Source organism: Nanorana parkeri, unplaced genomic scaffold (assembly GCF_000935625.1).
Source record: "Nanorana parkeri isolate BGI_ZX_2015 unplaced genomic scaffold, ASM93562v1 scaffold447, whole genome shotgun sequence".
Taxonomy (NCBI): Eukaryota; Metazoa; Chordata; class Amphibia; order Anura; family Dicroglossidae; genus Nanorana; species Nanorana parkeri.
The window spans coordinates 572,020-590,099 of NW_017306715.1; positions in this window are offsets into that span (position 1 = coordinate 572,020).

Here is an 18,080-nt window from a genome sequence, read left to right on the forward strand (position 1 = left end):
AATTTAGGCATATATGTCTATATACTGTATATATACTGTATATACACCTAGTAACCTTACTTTTGAAAGGTAAACACTTATCCAGAAAATGCCGACTTTACAGCTGCGGAAGCCATATTTTTTAGATGTAAATCTTTACTTGACTAAAAAGCTTATTATGGGCTTTCTAAGAGATCACAGTTTCTTTTATGCATTGCCTGCAGCAAATCTAAGCTTTGCCAACACCAGAGCCAACAAGAAAAGCTCTTTCCACACAGTGTGGGTGGACCGGAGCTGCCTGATACTTCCACCACCGCAGCACTGGTGGGTATTGTCACCAGTTGACACTAGGGAGTTTATTTGTTCCCAGTGTCACAGTTTTCATTCATGAATTTTTTTTGTGGCATTAAGGAGGAATAGATAAGAAGGTCTCCTTTAAGGTAAGGGACATTTATGACGTTAAAAGTTTAAGAGTTGTGCTCCCGGCAAAGTTTGCCCATTACCTTTTTACCATCTCTGAACGCAGCAAAAACGATTTCCAGCCAACTCTGTGACAGATAATAAGATAACAGAGCCACATCAGATGGGTCGTTTAGACTATAACGCCTATTATTTTGTTGGATTTGAAGAGATCGTTCACACAAGCGGTCACACATCCTTTCAGATGAAGGTTATGGCACAATGGGGGTCAGGACAAATGACTCCACAAACATTGGAACCTGCAATCGTCTATCTACAAAAATGACTAATGTTATAAGTGGAAAGTAAAAGGGACTCAGGACAGTCGTAAATTGCTGGAGGTATAAACTTGTCTTCCGCTCCAGCATTTCTGTTCTGTACTAGCTTACACTAATTTTCCTGGTCATTTAAAGTCCGCCTATGAGTTCCAAAGAAAAGACAGTGACAGATATAATGAAGCTGGCATCAATGAACACTATCACTGGGGTTAGATATTACAAAGATTAATGTAAAAACTGTGCGGCATTGCGGCACCATGGACAGCTCCCAGCCAATAGTCAGTGACTTGAACAGTTAAAGGCAAAGTCCACTATAAAAAAAAAATGCACACATATTGCTTTCTTTTTGCATTAGAGCCTGTAAAGCTTTGCACAGAAATCGTAGTTCCAAACCGCACTCCCTATAGCCCTTGCGACCGAATCAATAGGATGGTGCTTGTTGTGACGGTTACAGATGGCGCCATGTAAAATCACATGTAGAAGAGAAGCCACCAGCACGCCAGAGATGTGAGAATAATCAACTCAGATTTATTCATATAGTGTCACATGTATGTAAAATCATTTCTATAATATATAATGATTATATATATAAATGTGATGCTATATGAATAAATCTGAGTTGATTATTCTCACATCTCTGGAGTGCTGGTGACTTCTCTTCTACAAATAAAACATTCCAATTGTGATCAGTGGGTCACAAGTGCAATGCTCTGGTTTCTGCAGATTGTTCCTCCAGTGCCTGTCCCTACCTCGGTATGGACTTTAAAGAGGAACTTTACCCAGCTCTTCAAAATAACAACATAGGCACCTTTAGAAATGTTTAGTAATGACAATCTACAAACAGATACTTCTAGATAATTATAGGCTGTGTATTCTTTGCATACCTTATTTCTCTTTTCTTCCCCAGTCTTCTGACAGTAGCCCTTTTACTAAGGGCAGATTGCTATATCGCCCTTTACTTCCTGGAAGTCTGGCACATGTGACTAGGACATGTGACCTTGCACAACATCTCAAGGGAGAAAAATGATTTTCCTAGAAACCCCTTGAGATTACAGATGAGATTTCCCAGCAATGCTCTGCTGATGTAACCTTCGAAGGATGCACTGGTTAGGCATGATTACATAATTTGTGCCAAAGTAGACCAGGAAGTGGAAAAAAATAAATTGCAAGAAAAATAAAAATATGTGTGTTTAGCTAATGAATGTAAGATGATTTCATATCAGCATGCAGAGCTATATGCTGATGTGATTATTAGTCAAAGGGGGTAAAGGTCCGCTAGAAGTTACATAAGCAGGAGGAAGTATGAAAGGTCTACAAGCGCAGTCACATCAGCACACTCATATTCCATTTAGAACAAGTCCCTCTGCTGTGGCAGTTGGGACTTCTAGTCTTGGTTAGGACAGTTGGGATTCTTTGGCTGAGGATCACTGATTTTAAAAGGGAACGAATATGTGTAACCTCAGGACCCACATTTGTCCAATGGAACGCACAGCATTGCAGTACCATGCTTTTCAGTGCGGGCCATCAAACTGTGGGTGGGAGGTGTGTTTGGGGTGACATTTAATGATCCACCCAGTCTCCATACCTTACCAGAACTGGAGTGGATCCTCAGCCTGGGGTCCAGTGAAGGGCTGCTGTGCTGTGACGGAGCTCCATCCATATGTGCATTGTTTGTACAGCTCCCTTTGGGTGCCCTGTAGAGGTTCCGGGAGCCAGAATGTGATGTCACTCCGGTCCAGGCACCTCTACAGGACAAGTGAGGAAGCTGTATGTATGGACAGAGCTCCCTCGCGGCCATAGCCCCAGCCCATCCCACCTCAAGCTGACACTCGGCACCGGGCTGCATATTTTGAATGGCTCGAGAACTGGCAGTGCTGCAAAAGGTGGAGGCTGAGGAAGGCATGCGGCGACCCACTGAACATGGGGTGGCGACCCACTTTTGGGTCACGACCCACCAGTTGAGAACCAAGGCTTTAAAGCCTTTAAAAAATGCAAAACATCTCTGAAATACATGCATTTTCCCATGTTTTATCTCTTTCAGAGTCAAGCACACAAAATACCTGTTGGCTTGCAAGAAATACACTCAGCTTATAAGTTCTGTTGTGAGATGACAACATAAAGCATTTTTGTACACTAAGTGGTGTCAGCCTTGCCCAATGCCTTTCGCCAAGCTACTCAACTACTTTCACTCTCAGGTCTCTACAATATAAAGGCTAATCATTCTGTAGTACAATATAAGAACTAAGAGGGTTCTTTGAGATGACACAGGAAGTGTCCAGATGACAAAGGACAGCTCTGAACTTCAGATGATATATTATGGGGTATATTCACAAAGCTGCTGAGGGATCCAGCCGTAGCTTCGGCTGATCCTTCGGTTAGCTTTGGTTGGGTGGGCTCTTCAGTTCAGTCGAACCGAAGGGCTGCTGTACGAGATATTCAATATAGCCCGCACAGCTTCCGAAGGCGGCTGAGCGGCTCGGCCGAGCCGAAGGCATATGCTTCTGCTCGATTGAGCCAAAGTGACAACCAAAGCGGGACGAACGGCCAGCCGTACATCTTGCAAATGACAGCTGGGGAGAGCCAGCCGTGATCTCACGACTGATTCCGCCCAGTTGTAATGACAGGTACCGAGTAGAATAGCCGAGCTGAATGCCGTTTGGTGGCATTTGGCTATTCACTCACTGCTGTGAATGAATAGGGGTGAACGGCAGCGAGTGTGCTGCCAGAGCTTCGGCTCAGCCTATCCAGATTTTGGATCGGCTGAGTAAAAGTCCTTCTGCACTTCGGCTCAGCCGAAGTGCAGCCGAAGTATGGCTGTACGGCTGAAATCAGCCGTACTGAGCTGTAGTGAATAGCGGAACGTCGTTCGGCTCACTTCACTACGACTCGGTTATTAACTCGGCTGCCTCTGGCAGCTTAGTTAATGACCCTGTATGTTTCCAAGGGTATATTAAACAGACCAAATGGGAGCAAAGTGAATTTTTAGGGTTTACATGCACTTTAAAGTAGATGCAAACCTAATCATTAAAACCTCTTGTAACCTTTAACATGTTAATATAATTATAAAAGTAATTTTCAATATATTTTATCTGCATCTTTCATTAATATAATACCTGGTGACCCTACAATGAAAGTCTTGTTCAGACACCTTCTGCTATAGGGTGACAATTCTGTACAGTAAAATAATACCTGGTGATCCTGCTATGAAGGTCTTTGTTTGGGCACTCCCTGTTTTAGAGTGGCAATACTTTGTCTCTGCCCCAAATGTGCTCTTGTATTGTCACTCTATCACAGAGGCTTCCAATAGAGCCTATATGTGTCTATTTCAAGTTCAACACACATTAAGCAGGATTTGCTGACTGTTGTAACTGTCAGTAAATCCACCTTGAGAAATGCCATGCAACTGGAATACTTGCAGGTAGATGGGAAGTGGAGGCTGCAAGAGATCAGAAGCACTGAGATCCAAAGGACGGCAGCGATATTTTATAAAATAATGATGTCAGTAGTTTATGATCCATAGTGCTGTATCAAACATGTCATTCAGTTAGGGTTTACATCAACTTTAAGTCTACATGCACATGGCTGTAAGAAATATATTGATCAAATACGCATGTTTTTTTTCTGCCCCCAAATATTCCCAGAGTAAATGGTTAGTAAAATGCTTATGTTTAGATGCGTAAATGCGTATGCGGTTAAATGTGTAAAAATCTCATTCCATTACTCCTGCTCTGTTTTCAGTGTAATTTCCTTTTCTGATTTTTTTTTACACGCTTAAGCGCGTATTCAAGTATGTGCATAAACATACTCTCGGGCAGAGATTTTTCGATTTTGTGTTATAGATGTGAACACAGCACATGTTTATGCACCTGTGTGCATGTCCCCATAGAAAACAATACACCTGCGTTCTGATCCCTAAACAAAAAAATGCATTGCATTGCTTTTTTACGGCCATGTGCATGAGGCCTTAGTAACTCAACCCTTACGTTTTATATTTCTAAGAGAATGCTGACTCGGCAAAGTGAATGCTCTCATAGTGAATGTGAACGCAAAGTTATGTTCATTTTGAATACCCAATCATATGCATGGGAATTTTAAAAAACTGGATTTTTCCAGCAAAATGAGTATATTTAATGAACATACTAACATATGGAATAACGTTTTTGTGGATTCCTGAAATGTTATTGTAGAGGAGGGGACAAGTTACTCAGAGCTGAGTAACTCGTCCCATCCTCTACAATAACATTTCAGGAACATATACACCCAAACATATATATATATATATATATGATAAATAAGCTTGTAACCCTTTATGCTACCAGTGTATTTTGGGATTTCCAATCTTGCCATGTCAACATTTAAAAAAAAATCCAGGGACCGCTCCCCGTAGAGCTACAGGGAGAGGTCCCTGGATTTTTTTTAAACTGTTGACATGGCAAGATTGGAAATCCCAAAATACACTGGTAGCATAAAGGGTTACAAGCTTATTTATCATATAGATATTTTTGGGTGTATATGTTTTATTATTTTCTTTACCATAAATGGTTAATTTTAGGGTGAAAAAGAATTTATGATTTGATTTATTACAGGTATTTATATAGCACCAACAATTTACACAGCTGCACATTCACATCAGTCCCTACCCTCAAGGAGCTTACAATCTAAGGTCCCTATCTCACGTGCATACATAGAGGGCCAACTTAGACAGGAGCCAATTACCCTACCAGCATGTCTTTGGAGTGTTGGAGGAAACCCACGCAAGCACAGGGAGAACATGCAAACTCCTTGGAGATAGCGACCTGGCTGGGATTTGAAACGAGGACCTCCAGTGCTGCAAGGCAGAAGTGCTAACCACTACACCACTGTGCTACCCTGATACAAAAACAAAACAAAACAAAACAAAACAAAAATAATAACACTTCTTCTCACAGGTGTTAGTGTCATTAGTTCATTACATAGTAGAACACAACAAAAAAGGTAAGTGATGAATACATCACAATATGACATATTTAAACCAAAATAAAGAAATACTTGTATAAAAAATTCCAAACCCCTTTCTAACATTGCTTTAAAATACATTACACGCACGCAAAAAATGTGCATGTATTTAACACAGTCCCATAGCAAGATTGAAGCAGAAAGAGAAATTGAGTACTATGTGCCTCATTTATTAAACTTCCTTTTATAAAAAAAATACATGTATTACCCCACAGCAACCAATCATAGTCAAACTTTTATTCTCCAACTGACAACTTCAGCTTGAGGTTGGAATGTGATTGTTTGCTGTGAGGCAATACGTTCTCATGAAAGATGTTTTGAAAAATGAGGCCAATGATGTTTGAAGAAAGCTGTAAACATTCAAAACTGACCTTTTTTTAATGCTTGTGGATCAGGGATCAAATTGATTTTAAACCTCATTGCTACAAACATCCTTCGATAGAGAGAAATTCTTACCCCATCCAAGCAAATTGGATCACTGGGAGATTGTCATGATTCTGTTGCACCTAAATGGAGAATAGAAGAGTATTTAAGTTGTGCTCACCCCTAATCTGTACGCAGTGATGACTGATATTTACCACAATATAGCCTTAAAGTGACATTAAACCCTCAAATTTTTTAACATAAAACAATAACATTTAGTGGAAAGCGTCACTTTTATACCTGTTGCCTTGCCTTGTATGGACAAAGCACAGGTTTGCTTTAATGCCCCACTCCCCAGAATCACATACTCACTAATCCTTTGCTTCCCTGCTGCTCCTCTCAGCTGCGGGGAGTAAAGAAACTACCCTATACTTCTGGGTATGGAGTAGCAAATAACTAATTCCACCTTCCTCCTATGTGATAGCACTGGTGCTTGGTGATTGGCCCAGCACTGCTCCATGGGACCAGGAAGAGAGCCGTTGGCCCGGTGTAAGCTCTGAAAAGAGTGAATTAAAGCTAAAACAGGGTTTCCATTCCATATTTCCAGTTAGTGAAATTGAGTGGGTGGCCCCATGTAGCTTTTGGGTTTGGAAGAGCTCAGGTTTGGACTGGTTTTGGTGCTTGGTGATTGGCCCAGCGCTGTTCCAAGGGGCCAGGGAGAGAGTAAGCTCTGAAAACAGTGAATTGGAGCTTAAACAGGATTTCCATTCCATATTCCCAGTAAGTGAAATTGGGTGGGTGAAATTGGGTGGGTGGCCCCATGTAGCTTTTGGGTTCAGAAGAGCTCAGGTTTGGACTGGGTTTGGTCCAAACCTGAGCTCATCCCTACTTGTAACTATTCTGAAAACTCTCTTTGAAAACTATAGGTGACCTGCTTCATTCCAAAACTTGGACAGAAATATAAAAGTGCTTTGAAAAACACTCAGATGTTAGGAGTTATAAATAATTGGAAGAAGGAATGGAAAGGAACAATAATGCCTGAATAAAAATAACTTGATTTCCCCCCTTGTTACTGTGGAATTAACAATGAAATTGACTGTCTCCATTTCTCTATTAAAGTGAAGTCTGTGTGATGGGTAAAGTCATATTTCTTGACTAAAATGCCAGAGGAATGTAACAGGTCATTGCAACCACCTAATGACTAACAGTTGAGCTTTACAGAGGGTCAGACACATTGAATAATTATGATAGGAAAGGAGAATGTGATGGCATGTGACAGAATGATGTATTTACAGAAAATAATATGATGTACACAACGTCTGCTACAAGCACTCATCTTCTTCTATGAAACATAGATTGTGCATTAAAAGCTGCATTGAATGTGAACCTATCACCTTCTCCTAACAATGCGTTCAACCTATGTCTCACCAGGCATAGCATAGAAAAAAATCTAAGTTAAACTGACGGTGTAATAACACAGAACTGTATATTCACTTCATCAGGCTTGAATGAAAGTCAATGTTATTGCAGGTGTACCTTGATATTTGTTTTGCACTGCACTCATAAGCAATCATCCCTTAAAAAAGGAATGTAAACCCTAACAATGAGATTGTCATATGTGCTCTCCGTCTGTGCTGCATTCTTATCAGTTTCATTGTACCAGCTATCCCTATGGACTATGGAACCCCTCCTCTCCATGTTCTCAATGTTATGGAGAGGAGGAGAATAAAAAAGTATGCAAAATCTCAAGGCTCCCTAGTCTACAATGTGAAAAACAGAAATGTAAAAATCCATACCAGACCCTTATCCCAGAAAGAGGTCTGGTATAGATTTCAAGTAAAGCCCACACACAAAAACACACATCAGGGTCCTTCCTTCGAATAAGGAGCCCTCTTCACACCAGAGCCCCCCTTTTAACATCAGAGCTCCCTTTACAAAAGGAGCTCCCTTCACATCAGAGCATCCTCATTTCACATAAGAGTCCCTACTTCACATCAGGAGACCCTTTTCACATCAGAAGCTCCCCTTTAAACTAGGAGTCATCTTCACAGCTTCCTTCACATAAGAACTCCCCTCTTTCAAATCAGAGTCCTTCTCTTTCACATCAGAGTTCTTCCTTCACACCAGAGCCCCCCTTTACACAAGGCCTCCCCTTCAATTTAGAGCACCCTCCTTTTCGCATAAAAGTCCCCCTCTTTCAAATCAGAGCCCTTCACTTTCACATCAGAGCCCCCCTCTTTCACATCAGAATTCATCCTTCACATTAGCAGACCTCGTCACATCAGAAGCCCCCCTTTAAACTAGGAGCCCCCTTCACATCAGAGCACCCTCCTTTCACATAAGCGTCCCCCTCTTTCAAATCAGAGTCCCTCCTTCACATCTATGCCCCCCTTTCATATCAGGGGCCGTAGCTGTGGATGCTTGGCACAAGGCCTGGACATAGGAGAACTATCATCCATTACTGAATGAATCCCATCCTCCCTGGATTAGCATCATTCATTATACACTTTAAAGGTACACTTCAGTTAAACTCAAAGGTTGGCGAATAATAAATATATGTAATACATAATACAAGGTACATCGTTTACCAATCATGATCTACTATTTTGCCTTCTTGCATTGTTCACATACTACTTTGAGATCTGGTTTTCTGGAAACACTTTCTCCTGTCCCTCTTTTGTGGTGCAAATATGCACATGCCTGATGTTACATAGCTACATATTTTGGTTGAAAAAAGACGCGTCTGCTGAGTTTCACCAAAAGACTAAAAAAAATAAAAATGAAAAATCACAATAGGAATTTTTGTTCATCCAGATTAGAAACAAGAAAGTTTTCCATCCTGCACCTTAGAATCTCCTCATCTCCACAGTCCAAAACAAGCTTGAATTAGACCTCAATAACAATTAGAAAATTGAACAAATGTTCCAGAAACAAAACTCTACTAGTGTATGGCTAACTTTAGTCTTGCAATCTCATACATATGGGGTCATTTGTGGTCTGCTAAATATTACATTTGAGACACATACATTTTCAGATATTTGTTTAAATTTAGGGTGTACAGTTTGAATCATAGAACTTAAAGTGACTGTAAAAATAAATTAGAAAATAAAAGCCTACCTGCAAATAAAGCATTTGATGGTTTCCTCTGCTGTTACCTGCATCGCCTATCTCCATTGTAGTGAAAACAAAAGGCGGGCTGAAGGATCTCCATAGGCATAGACCAACACTTCCGGTAGTGTCTGATGAGTGGTGCCCCGCTGTACTCAGTGGTTAGATATGCAAGCCCCTAATTTAATACTGTGCCCAGAAGGAGGAACCATAGAGTGCAGTGGGGAGCTGGGAATGTGACACTAATGAGTGGATCCGTTTCCCCTGACCTGCAGCAAATAGATGCTCACTACAGATTTTTAATCCATATGAGTGCAAACAGATCTGCTAAATTAAACTGGTAAACAGAAACTATTTACCAGCTCATTTTAGGCAGACTTTCAAGTATTTCTCTCTGCAAACAGATTGCAGTAGATGGCGGCCAGATTGAATTTGGTAACATACTAATTTATTTGGTGAATTGGAGATGGCCAAACTGTTGCTGCACCCTTTATGAATGTGAAATTAATTGGATGCTCATTATATAAACATTCAATGTGATTATTGACATTACATGAAGAGAACACATAATAGTTTTTTTACTTGTTCGGACATGAGCCACCAACCTTTACTCTCAGGTTGCTCTCCCTTTGATTTTATATAAAGTTTATATTATATGATTCAGTAGTAATTTTTTTAGGTATTTATGTGAGAGAATATTTTAGATACCTGCTGGAGAATACTGAACCAATTTGTAGCTCTTAATTATATGTTCGCATCAGATTGCCGTTTGGTACTATTGGCCACAATCTGTTCATTATTTATTGTTGGAGGTTAAAAGGTATTATAATCTATCTACTAAAATAAATTAATATTGCTTTTGGTGTATTGTTTTATCATTGTCAAATTTTAAAATATGAACATTATAATGAGAAGGTTCATATATATTTCTCAAACACACAGGGGGCAATTTATCAAAACCGGAGCAGACAAACTGTGGAGCAGTTGCCCTGGCAACAAATCAGCTTCTCTCTTCAGTTTGTTCAGTTAAGATTTGAAACTTAAAGAGAAGCTGATTGGTTACTGTGCACAGCTACTCCAGATTTTGTCTGCTCCAGTTTTGATAAATTCCCCTCATTGGCTTTTCCTGATCATGTTGTATAAAACTTCTTAGCATCAGAACCAATGTAAACTCTCATTGCACTTGTAGAGTATTTTTTTAAATCACAATAGTGTTTTTATCACAATAGAACGTCTAAATCAAAATTCTGGGGCTAGTTTCCAGAAACCTACACCTTCAGTGTGTTTATAACTCATTGAAGTGGTGAGGAGACAAGGAAGTGCAGCATAAGATACAGGGGAGTGAGCATGGCAGTGTGTGTAGAGTGGGGAAGCTGCATCAACAATGCTCTGCCTGTCTTAGAGATTTTGGGAAGAGCTTTGGTTTGGAGACCTGCTTTTCTGCCTATACAAGTCAACAATAGGCAAAACCATCTTAAAACAGCTTAATGTAACTTAAATGGAGGTCAAATGTAGATCAGATGGAGGTCAGAAACACCTGGGAAAGTAACTGAAAAGACCTCAGAAGTGCTTCAAATTAATTTGAAATCCAAGCTAAATGCACATCAAAGCATGCTACATTTGGCCATCTACACGAGCCCAGAAGGCTTTCCACTCCTGTAACAATGATGGAGAAAACTTGTTTACCTACAGTTTGAGACTGAGGAAACACGCAGATTACCAGGGACAGGGCTACATTACAAGAACCTGTGTACATGGGCTTTTGTTCACGTGTCTTTGCTCCCTAAACAAGAAAATGGGAATGCAAGAAAGAAGATGAAGAAGCTTATAAGGCGGTAACATGCAAGTTAAAAGAAGTTCAGAAGCACCTGTGAAGGAACTGAAAATGATCTCATAAATGTTTAAAACGGATTTCAAAAGCAAGCACAATTTACCTGAAAGAAATTACCTCTCCTATACAATCCATAATGCTGGCTTAGAAGAATTGGTGGCTGAGGTATATTAAAATGCCACTAGCAAGTTCTGTGATATTCCAAGTATTAGAAGAGCTCCAAAGACTCACCGCTTCATTCTAACTTCAGCTGCAATCAGTCCACACTTGTAGGCAATAGTGCGTTTCCCACTTGTTCAAAACAGTCTCCAAAAGATCAGCCGCACAAAGCCATAGTAGATACAATCCAAAATGTATTGAAACCGTCCAAACAGGTTTCAAAAAGTAAATTCCAGTTATTCCAGGCAGGTTCTAGGGTTATAATTATGTAAGTAGGGAATATTATAATGATAGTAAATTTCATACTCATTGTGAGGTAAACTTTCATTCTAAAGGGGGTTATTTTATGCCAGTGCTGGAGGACATTACACTCTTAACAATTTAGAAATTTTAACCACACAAACAATTTGACCATTTCATCATTAAAAGGTGTTTTTGAGTGCCTTGGGTCTTCCAGGATCATCACTAGTAGTAAGAATTCCCCCCAGAAGTTTGGTCTCCCTTCAAGGCCATAACAATGGTATGCAGCTGGATTCCCTAGTTATTTTACATTTTCTGTGTAAATAATAATCTGTAATTAGGCTCCTGTTATAGACAAACCGTCAGGGAATCATAACCCAGGTTTGCTTTTTAGGACCATTGCATTTGGGCAACTGCTTTAGAAAGGCCATTGTTTTTAAACATGACAGGGAAATTTGAGGTGCAAAGTCTGAAGTCACTAAGAAATGTAAAAATTTGAAATGTAATTCATCTTAACAGCAACTGTTGACTTTATTCTATGGGGTCGGTTATTTAAAAAAAATTTGTTGCGTGAATGTATCATATGTGAAATGTTATTTTCTGACATTTCAGTTGTCATTGGTAGGGTAATGTAACATTCATTTGCCAAATCTTGTTTGTTCTAGTGTTGTTAAATCAAATGTAATTAGAACTTGTTAACTATTGTACATAGTAGTGTATAGATTTCCCTGCTGTCTATAAGAACATTCAGTCATTAGAGATAAAAGCCTAGGAACATTTGATTCCAAGAGAAAATAACCTAAGAACATTCAATAAGAAGAGAAATTACATAAAGAACATTTGATTTTCACACAATAGCACAGGTTTATACATTGTGCAAAAAATCCTGAAAATTAATCTGGAAAAGCTTGTTAATTCACACAGAATGAATGAACATGCAGTTCCACTGGTGAAACAGATATCTTAATGTGTTTAGCAAAACACATGGAAGATTCACCTGCAGCGAGTGTCTAGCAAACGTCTGATTTACTGCTTTATAAATATGCTCCTATGTGAAAAAAAAAAACTGCCTTGACTACACCGGCTAAATAAAACACATTGTGCAGATGATCAATTTTCAATTTTGCCAAAATCATTATGTTCATCCATAGTTGTAACCACATTTTGTAATCATTTGTTTAAATGTTTGTTTCTTTTATTTTATTCTTACTTTTATGTACTTTAAAAAATATAAATATAATAATACAATATTTAGCATGCTTTTAGAAGATCTTACTACTTGAACATTGAATATATGCTAATGACAAGTCTAGCTATTGTGTACTGGACATATAAACAGTAAAAAAATGTATTTGTAAAACATGAGGGGAAAAAGGAAATTCCATTACTATAGCAGTAATATACTGTATATTGAGCAGACATGTCACATTTTTCAGGTTTTCCACGCATTTAATCTATTCATTTTAACTTCATGTACAAAAACTCAAAGAAAAATATTGGATAGTAACAATAATACAAATAAAAGCCAATAACAGTAAGCAGCCAATAACCAGACAATGCAGCCACATGTTAATATGTTTATGTAAATTATTCTCTACATATTACCAATAATTAGAAATGATTGAATCAGGAGAATCATTGATTCATAAAATTTTTGATTTTCCTTAAACGACAAAAGATGAAAAGGTAAACTAACTGACAACACTTTCCCACTTGGTCTCTGCTGTGCTTAGCTAACATTATCACCATCTCTATTGGTGCATGCAACTTTAATGCGCCAGTAGAGATGGAGATTATGTTAGCTATGCACAGCAGGGACCAGGGAGTGGGGAAAGTGTTGTCAATGCAAATGTAAGTAATATGCAGTATAATAACGATGTTTGTAGATATAACATGGGCATTTTGATTAACAGTTTAACAATGTAGCAACATAATCTATAAGCTCTTACAGACAGGGCCCTCTGTACCATCGTGTCTTGATTTCTATTGTAACTGTAACATCCTCCTCATATTGTAAAACGCTGCGCAAACTGTTAGCACTATATAAATACTGTATTATAATAATAATATTAATAATAATAATCCTGGCAATGGAGAGCAGTCATTAGTCAGTGTGGCCATGTGACTAGAAAAAAGAAGGCTCAGAAGAAATTCTCATTGGTAAGGAGGTCACATGGTTGTGCTGACCAATGATAGTGGTTATGGTAGCTAAGCACAGTGCATACCAGGGGGGAGAGGGGGGTGTTGTCAGTAAGTTACATTTTTACTTTTTAGTGAATAGGTGAACTTGTCCTGTAAGCAAATACTTTTTTGTGAATATGTTGTAAAGTTTCTGACCTGAGATCCATACGTAACAGCACTTCATGTTGCAGACTGATGACTACGTATAAGGTAAAGAATTTATGGCAAATCCCTGGGACTCATGAAGTTTGCAAATTGCAAACTTTTGGCCAACAATTTTGTAGGCTCAACACCAAAAATAAAGAACAGTCTATAATGCAGTGCTAGCCTTTGCTACTGGTCAGCCGAGTTACAAGAACCAATAATTTGAAGGAAAGCAAACCTGGCCCCCTTTCTATAAATGGGTGGACTCACAGCAGCCATATTGTCAATGTGTGTTGGCCCTGTTAGTAAGAGTTGACAATTCTGTGTAGGAAGGAATACTGTTCTTTTTTTCGGTATTGGTACATGTTCCCATGGTGCCAAGGTTCCGATGTTTGACAGTAACTCGCTAATCAGATCTACAAATGGCCAGAGCTGAATAAAGAAATTGAGGTATTTGCCACAAATTTTGCAAACTTCAAGCAAGATTCACAAACAAACTGAACCCAGACAGTATCTCATGTCTGCACTGACAAATGTTAACACACTGCCTCGCAGTCAACTGTCAACCTGCCATATGCACCACTTCAGTTGGCCATTGGAATGCCTATCAGGACTGCATCAGGCATGAGCAGACTTTATAGGCAGCCCAACAGCCAATTAAAGGTACATGCGCGGAAAAAGCTATACCTCTAAACTATGTACCTTTTCTTGCATCAGGTAGAAGCCATGTGGAGATGTTTGAATTTTTTGGCCCCACGTGTGGGCACTTCTGCTCCTAATTATGTTCTTAGCTGAGTGGCTCTGAGCTTGAAAAAAACTTCAAGATGCAATGTAAACTAAAAAGTGCTGCCAACGTCAATATTATGAGAATGCAAGTTAATACGGATACGATCACCAATATTTTGCTTTCGGTAATTGCAGATACCGAGTACCGATACCGGTGCTTCCGCTGGCATGGAGATGGCTTCCCAGGCAATCAGGAAACTGGGAGGTGGGTAATGACTTGTTGCCCGCCTTACTGATTGCCCGGGAAGCCGGCTCCATGATGTCTGGCCAGCTCGATTGTGATTGGCCGAAAAACCTGCTTTCCAGCCAATCAAAATCAAGCCAGCTTTTCGGCTAATCAGAAAGCCGGGCAGTGGGTACTGACATGCCGCTCGGTTTACTGATTGCCCTTGAAGCCGGTTCCATGTTGTTTAGCCGGCTCGATTGTGGTAGGCCAGAAAACCAGCTTCCCAGCCAATCAGCATTGAACCAGCTTCCCAGCCAATCAGGAAGCCGGGTGGCAAGTAATGACCTACCTCCCAGCTTCCTGATTGGCCAGGAAGATGGCTCCATGTTGATTGGCTGGATAGCTGGCTTCCCAGCCAACCAGCATGGAGCCGGCTTCCCGGACAATCAGGAAGCTGGGAGGCTGGTCATTAAACGCCACCAGGCTTCCATATTCCCAGGAAGCTGGGTTTCCCAGCTTCCTGATTTCCCAGGAAGCTGGCTCCATGTTCCCCTATAGCACTGGCCGTCAGAGGAAATCTTCCTCTGACCGGAAGTTCTGGTATCTGGGAAGGTATTGGAGCATTTGGGTGAGTACTCGCCCAAGTACTCTGTATCGCTGCATCCCTAGGAGTTAGCACGTGACACATACCTGACAGGGTCTCTGTTACTGTACTGCATATTAGCTGTTCTCCAATTGGAAGCATAGTAGACACAAACAATAATTGGTTCTGTATAGCTATTTTAATAGCTCCTCAGTTCAAAACCGTATACTTATTTTTTCTTTTAAAAAGCCTCTTCAACTTGGCTTGATGTGTTAGACTGGACTTAAGCACCATACCTAGATTACCACCATATTTCTCACAAATGGTCTCCTATTATCGTGTAGTGTTTGTAATTAGAACAATTTGATCAGTTTTTATAGTTTTATAATTTATATTGATAACTGCGCATATCATATATGCTAATCATCTCCTTTAATCAATACTGCATCAGCCTTTTAATTATTGCTCATTAACAGATTTTGCTCTCTGAGCATGTCATGTAACTTTAATTATGCTTGAATATTACATAAATTAAATTGGCATTAACTTACACATAATTTTATGTAAATGCTTTGCACAAAAGGGATGTTAATTACAAGTAATTAATGCGTATGATGTGATGACATTAAGTTTTGCTCCATAACCATTTTGTCAACAAGAGAGTTCTTCAAATATTTTTTGTCCCCTTGGCTTTTAAACTTTCTGATATTTTAAACAGAATCCATATGTATAAAGAGGAGCCACATGGGAGGTACATTATTTTACAAGTCTAGATAAACAGTATTAACATGAAAAAATTATCAAAAACTGTAAGCATTAGTAAACACAGCACAAATGAGGCAACAATGATTATAATTTTAAATTTTTTTTATTCAGCATTTCGCTTAAAGTGTATCTAAACCAAAACGTTTCTATTATTTTCAGATAGAATAGGGAATGTTTAAAACTTGACCGGTTTTTCTGTCCCATTGGTTGAGATTTCCCTTCACCTCCTCTGTTGTAGACTCAACAACAGATAATAAATCTCTTCAAAAAAATAAAATCTCTTCAAAGTGAGGGAAATCTCCTCCTATGCACTGCTCACTGAAAGAAATGTCACACTTTTCAGGATTTCATCTCTATTCCTGCTTTGGTAACAACTCGGATTTTGGATTTTCCATCAATTTCATTCCCAGTGACAGTGATCACCAGGATGTCAATCTTCGTAACAGGGACAATGGGACATCTAAGAAAAACCTGAGATTGGTTCTAATCCCTATCCATGTTATCTAAAACTGAAAAAAAAAGTTTTTGCATTAGATACATGTTAAGTCAAAATGTAAAAATGAAATTGTGAGAATTAGTCAAGGGGGGCTAAGAGGTTTCAGGAACCAAGCTTTTTTCTGGATTCTACTTGGGATCCAGGAACCTGGAGATTTCAAAAAGAGTTGGGAGGGATGGGATCACCATTCCTGGGTCCATGTTTTGGTAGTGACCAGCACGTGATGATTCTACAAGTGTGCAAAGCCCTTAAGGAAAAGGTGCTGGCTAGGGGAAATACCTCCTGTTTGGAAAAAGGAACGGTTGTCAGGAGGGCTTCCCCAGAAGTCAAAGTGGAGTCAGGTGGTGTGTGTGCTGGGGGCACATGAAAATAGCCAGGGAGGCTGGGAGAACTGGTGAGGCTGAAAGAGCACTTGCTCTGGGAGGCTGCCAGAACAAGTGCAGGACAGCATTACAGAGTGGACTGATGGGTCAGAATTATTAATGTTAAGAATGGAAGCCAGGAGGCCCTGCTTCTGTTACTTTGCAAGCAGTGCATGGATGCTGTACTGAACAACCCCTGCGAGGGTATCTGATGTGGATGTGTGAACTTTCATTTAAATAAAATTGGACTACCAAGCCCTTAAGACGAGGATATTGTGAGTGGACTACATCCATAAAGCTCTCACCATATGTGCTAATATCCCCAAACACATATACTGTATATATTTCTGCAGCTTAGCTTAACTGAACACCATTGAAAAAATGTGTTACCTTTTAGATGACATTTTCCTACAAATAGCAGGTTTTCCCTTTGAAGAACACCTCTGAGTTTGTTACACATGGTGAAATCTTTATCATAGGAGAACAACAGCAATCAGCTGAGAAAACCTATTACAGCTAACCAATTCATCCCCTGGGATTAGTCAGTCTGGGGATGTCTGCAACGGTCAGTGGTACTTACAGACTTCTACCTGATCTGTCCATTGTTAGTATGGATGAGCGAATGGGCTTAGGTTTGGTTCACATGCCGTTCATTTAACCCATTGTAAAGTCCAATAATAATGAACTAAAATCCAAACACTACTGCAGTCTATGGTTGGGTGAAATTAGATGGATGTATTATCAAACAAATGGCATGGGGAGCTGCTGGTTACTATCGTGGGGGACGTGTACAAATGCAAAAGTACATTTTACAAAATACTGCTTAGCATGGAGAGGGTCCTCCTTATATGTAGCTTCAATGGTTACACAAGAAAACACCAATACTTTGAATTATCTGTCTGGGAGATGTCTTTAAGTTGTATGTGGTGTTACAGAAACGTATGATTCTCACAGACAGCATCAGCAAAACAGTATTCAGGCATTACATTTGCAATAAACAAAAATGTCTTTAACATTATTGCTTAGCCTAATTTCAGCAAAAGCAGCAGTGCTCCAATTGGATTAATTCTAATCTATGTAACTAAACATATTTATTTTTAGGTAGTTTTGGATGCAACCAGGGGCAGACGGACCCTTCGGTCACTCGGGCACTGCCCGTGGGCCCGCGGCCACGAGGGGGCCAGT